The sequence below is a fragment of the Coffea arabica genome, chromosome 3c (assembly GCF_036785885.1).
Source record: "Coffea arabica cultivar ET-39 chromosome 3c, Coffea Arabica ET-39 HiFi, whole genome shotgun sequence".
Classification (NCBI taxonomy): domain Eukaryota; kingdom Viridiplantae; phylum Streptophyta; class Magnoliopsida; order Gentianales; family Rubiaceae; genus Coffea; species Coffea arabica.
The window spans coordinates 17,654,242-17,660,241 of record NC_092314.1 but is presented as its reverse complement, the minus strand read 5'-3'; the positions used below and the strand labels follow the sequence as shown (position 1 = coordinate 17,660,241).

The 6,000-nt window shown below is 33.9% G+C and overlaps 1 non-coding gene across 1 annotated transcript; it reads right to left on the bottom strand.

The window, feature by feature from the left end:
• Nucleotides 1–1,757: 1,757 nt before the first annotated feature.
• Nucleotides 1,758–2,885, bottom strand: LOC113734828 (uncharacterized). Its single transcript, XR_011841625.1, has 2 exons — nucleotides 2,745–2,885; nucleotides 1,758–2,424 (listed from the first exon to the last, which is right to left on the bottom strand). It is a non-coding gene; the product is annotated as an uncharacterized protein (transcript).
• Between the last annotated feature and the right edge of the window lie 3,115 nt (nucleotides 2,886–6,000).

The following is a 6,000-nucleotide window of genomic DNA, read 5'->3' as shown; positions in this document are numbered from 1 at the left end:
TGCAAAACATGTTGTTTTTGTAGATTTTGGTCTTTCATGTTTATTTCGAATCAAGTGAAATACAAGTAAGATATTGTCAGAGATGATTTGAGAACGATTCGGAAATGACAAAAGCTACAAAATTACTCTTCTGAGGAGAAAATCAGGGCTAAAATGAGGAGTAACCAATGTTTTGACCCTCGTATTGGGATGAAACCAGAAATGACATGGAAAATACATGGGAGGCAAAACAAGAGGTAAAATGAGGGTCATTACCTGTATTTTCTCATGGCCTTGTATAGCTTTTCCATAGCTTTTATAGCTTATTTTTCTAATCAAATTTTAGCGGTAACTACTGAAGAAATATTGGAGATTTCAAGAAATAACTTTTGGAGATTCGAAAGCACAAATTGCACAACTTGAAACATGATTATTTGGAGCAATTTCTTCTATAAATAGGGGCCTTCAAAACTCATTTTCATAACCTTTGAAGGTTAGGAACTACCACAAAAAATGTAACTTTCACTATTCTCATTAGTTAATTAGCTTAGTGTAGGTAAGTTTTATCCATCTTGTATTGTAACTAAATATAGATGAAGTTGAGGATGAAGATGAAGATTGAGAGTTTTGGAACTCATGTGTCAAGGGTGACTTCTTTTCTATCACTTTATTTCTTAAATTGATTCTCATATTTAGTGAATATACATGTTTGGTTGTTATTTCTGTTTCATCTACGTTTTGCTAGTTTGTATGCATAGGGATGGATAAACTATTATGCTTGTTAGTGATATTTTCTTGGTTATTCCATCTTAATTCTTGAGCAAGTTATTTAACACTTTTGTTATTACAATCACGATTAACTGATCATTAATGGTGATTATCTAAAGGTGTTGTTTCATCAATGAAAGTTGTGATTTAACATTAGTTCGTGGAAGTGTTCAACTTAGGAAGTATTCTCACGAAAGGAGGAAAAAACCTTTGTGGCTTTAACAAATAATTTCATAGATTCTATGAGTTTATAGATAGTTTCTTTATCACTAAACATAGGTGAGGGATAGTTATATGTATGGTTGGTACATTAGCGAAAGCGAATATCACTTATATTAGAAAATTAGCCATGAGTTAGTCAAGATAATCAACTCATTTAATTGGTTATTTTCACTTGTAAGAGTAGTTAAAGATGATATAACCCTAGGCACATTTCCTTGTTATTTTTACTACTTTATATTTGTAAATTAGATTTACTTGTTTTAATTGTGACAATCTAAATAATAGAGGAGTTCGAATCACTCCAATAATTGACAATCTTCTCTCTGGGGTTGACACTCCAGCATTCCCTATACTCGTGTACAGGTCGTACTCCCCACGCATCAGCAGTGAAAGTTTGGATTATATTTAAAATTTGAAAATAATTAAGGTTCAAACTCCCCACGCATCAGGAATATTGGAGTCAGTTAGCTTTGAAAATTAACTACTATAAATTATTGAGTTGGAAGACAAATTAACATGTGGAGTCATTGATAAGTGTTAGTATTAAAATTTTTTAAAATTTAAAGTATAATGCATCAAGAATTTATTATGTATTTTTCTAGGTTAGTTAAAAAGTATATATGAATATTTTTCAAGTATACAAACTACAGAAGCTTTTTTGTGTTATCCATATAAACATTGTGTTGTGCAAGTATAATTAAAATATTCACTGACTAGGAAAATTCGTATAAGTAAAGCATTTCCGCCAAAAAAAATTCTTGAGCAAAGATAAAGAGAAAAGACCAACATTCAGATCTCTAAATGGCAATCCATTCAAACCCTTGATAGCATCCAAAATATCCATTTAAAGGACTTTAGTTCCTTTCTCAGGAAGGAACAGGATTGGGTTTACTGAATTATTTTACACTGTAAAGACATGGGACGATGAAGAAGCACGTATATACATATATTGAACATTCTGCACGTCTTGTATCAATCACACTAAATTCTAGCAAGTCCAAGGTACAGAAGTTTCTGATGTAACTGAGATAGAGATCATCAAGTGTCGTAGATGATCAAGTAGATTTATTTATTCAACATGACAACAACACAAGAAGGGCAGTCGAGCTGAGTACTCATTACATGCCTCCCCTGTTGATTCTACACCAAGTCAAAGAGAAGCTCCACGAGTCCTTTTTACGCATAAGAGGAAATCAACCATCAAGACAAACACAACATATTAAGGTAATAATATAGGTGTTACGGATCTCACATCCTTATTGACTTAGCTTTAATTCTTAACCTCATCTCCAAATTCAACATTAGGGGTCTTCTCAGCAGGTGGACAGCATCTAAAGCAAAGTCCATGGAACAAGCGGCAACAACCAAATGCGCAACGATCTACGATTACAGGATCCTGATGAGCCTCACCTGAGCTGGCATCGTGGACACCAGTGGCCTTCGTGGTCTCCTGATCTGTTTCAAGACATAAGGAGACATAACTGTTAGGAGATTTACCTTATGCTGGAAAATAAAGTGACTGGCCAGGCGGAAAATTTGCAAGATATATGCAAAGAAAAGAATACTGTGGATTAAACAGAACAGTCTAGGCATATACGATGTTGCGACTTGCATATGAATTATTTTGCATTATAGTCTACTCAATAAATTAGAATTAGAAGTATTTAATTTGACGTTAATTTGATCACATCCCAATAATAAGTTTGCTAGGCTTCATTCATTTGAGTGTTCAGGTGCAGCCAAAAATATAAAAAAGAAAGAAAAAAACAGGGTACCTGCTGTTGTTACATCAGCGGAAATGAGGAGTACAAGTGCGAAGAGAACACCAAAAAGAAAGAGCAAACTTTTTGAAGACGCCATTTGATCACAATTTCGCTCAAAATATAAATGACGTGCAAAATTTATTGATATCTAGTGACAAGTGCATTGAGCTAAAGCCCTATTTATAAGAACTAGGATGGGAACACTGTGTCTTGTGTGGAGGAAATATTTTAGGAATAATTTCCTGAGGTTTCTAATAATTTTAGCTAGAACCCTTCTTGTTTCCAACATCAGATTAACTTGTATTTGATGTTGATGGGACCTAATGTCAATATCATCAAGGACAAATTCACCGTAATACCTCACTGAAATAGCTTTTTAAACACTATTTTAGAAGCAAAATATCATCTACAAATTTACCTACATACCCTCAAAACTTGGTGCCAAAATTTAACAACTTTTACTAAAACTAATTTCTTCTGTTGGTTGGTGAGCTGGAGAAGAGCTTTAGGAGCTGAACTTTAACCTCCAGAAATCTTTCATTGGGTGAAGGAAGATTGCTGCAAAAGGTGGGTTTTAGCCATATTCCTTGACAACTATAAATGAAATTTCAGAGTTATTAGCCATAGTCCATGGGTCAATGTCATTAATTCTCAAATTAGGTGCTATATCTTGATTGAAATTTCAGAGTCGCAGGTTGTAGTGCACAGGCATCAGGGCAGCCAGGCTCTCTCGTCCTATTGTTTTCCTTCCTTCTGCAAATTAATTCTTAGCCAAGTTCCTCGTTGGATCGTACTCTACATCACATTATATGTCTGGCATACAACTTGAATAGCAAATTGTTAGTGATTCGTAGACCATAGGTACCCTTTATCGTGTGATACTCTTTAATTTGCGAAGTTAATACACCTTGAAGACCAGGAACTTGAACTCATTGGACAATGCAGGACAAAATGCCGCTAGAAACTTCTGAATTTGTGTAGAAATTATTCGTATGAAATTTTTCAGGATTCAAAAAAAAAAAAAAAAAAAATCCTACGACATAGAGAAGGCTGTACACATATCCACTCCAGCCGTCATCAATTGCCTCCGAAAATGACATATACAGATTTCTTGTCCTTGAATTCCACCTTGATTGTTTCTTCAGCCTTATCCACCGTCTTATAGATAACCAATCTGTGGCTCATCATTCTTTCTTATCAATTCTATATATAATCGCCTTAACAACCATATCCTCTCCAGTACATAAAGAGTGATCAACTAACAGTTCAGCCACTTCTTTTGACCGAATTCTGAAAGGCTTTGTCAACTTGAACTTTGATGGTCTAATCAGGCAATGGACTGAAGTGTGATCTTTCAGAAGTTTCAAAACAGTTGCATGGCTGTGGACAAATCTTTGTTACAGTTTTTTCCTCTATCCAGTGTCTCTTTAATTACTCATATTTTTCTTAATATATTCAGCATAAGTATATTGGTTACTATGTTAAATGCACTTCTAGGTAAGTATACTCTTGGTGGGTTTACAGTCTACTAGAAGAAAGCATCAATTAGTTTTATTAGTTGGTAAAGTTTGTTCTCTTGAGTCCCTTGCACGGTCGGCTGAGGGTTTCCTTGTCAACAAAAACAAAAAAGGTTTGTTCTCTTGATTTCAAATTTCCCTAGCATCTTGACTAAATGAATTCAAATCAAAACTCAGGGAAAATTTGAGCATTCTCATTCAGTATCAGCCTGTCAGACTTATTCCTTCACTTTAAATAGATAAATAAAAGATTACAATTGTACATTTCTTGAAATTATACCACTAGGCCATGTTGAAACTAACTAAATAGTAATGTGTATTTCATGATGTATTCAATTAGTAATTACATACTCCAGAAGCCTTGAATTCAAACAAAGATACAGTCACAATAATAGATATCTTCCAATTTAAGCACCACGCATACAACTGCATTACCCATACATATAGTACTAAAAGCAATATAGAGTCAAAAAATTTCTCATTCATTTAGTTATTGATTTTTATTTCTCAGAATTACCTTGTTTAAAGTCTTCTAACATATATGTCCATATTTCTCAGAATTACCTTGTTTAAAATCTTCTAAATATTTTCTCATTTATTTAGTTATTGATTAGTCGTATCTTTCTTGCACACATACTATTTGCCGAAAATATTTTCGACCTCAATGGACAGCAGCCAAAAGTACAAAAAGGATAACCATCGCACTATTGACACAATCGAGAATGTAGCATTTGTATTTCAAATTTCTGCTCTTATGTTCTCTTCCTTGTTTGATAAAATTTTTGCTTTTTTTTTTTGTTTTGTTTTTTGGATCTATCCAATTCTATCACAAAATCTTGCTGACCAACAGCTTTCTTCATCTTCTACATTGGAGTAGTTGTAATATTACTCTATCCTATTCATTTATCAAAATCAGGGTTTGGTGTACAATATCCTGTCTTGAGAGCTGCCAAAATAAAGGAAGACCTTCACAACTACTACTTTGTCGTTCAGCTAAGTTAGACGTCCTCTAACTTGGTAACATTTTTAGGTTAGGGTATTCTATTGTGTAAGATGTTCCTTATCGTCATATGAAAATCCTTTCTGTATTGGTTGAGTTGTTCTGTTTATATTTTAAAAAACATGCTTGTTATTCCACATACATTCCACTTCAGCTGCAGTTGGAAGCACAGGGGTTTTGCACATTCACAGATACCAAAATGTTTTCGATGCAACATATTACTAACTGAAAATATCCCTGGCCTTGAAAGAGGTACTCATTGCAAGTTGTGTGCAATTTTAGCACTTTCTGTTTGAATATACAAAAATTCCATACATTAATTCAAGCTTGCAATAATTTTAAATCGTTAACTGCGTTGGAGTTTTTTTTTATTCATGTCAATAATTCAAATTAGCTCATAATTCATTTAGCGTTTGTGTATATGGAACATTTTTAGGTAAACTATTCATAATTCCCTTACACTTTTGTATGATACCAATCAAATTGAGGAAAAGAGAAAGAGAACACCAATCTGAGGAAAAGAGGAGCACAAGTGCGAATAGAACACCAATCAAATTCCACCGGTAGATGATAGATGATAAGATCGAAAATGTAGGACCATTGTCAAGAGCTGTCAGCTAAAGCCTTGTGCATGAAATCTGAAGGGTTTCGTTGGGAGGTAGAAATCAAAGTAGGACATAGACGGAGATGGTTGCCTATTCAACGTTGGAAGTATATCACATGCAAGTTGTAAAGCCCAACTTGCATAATT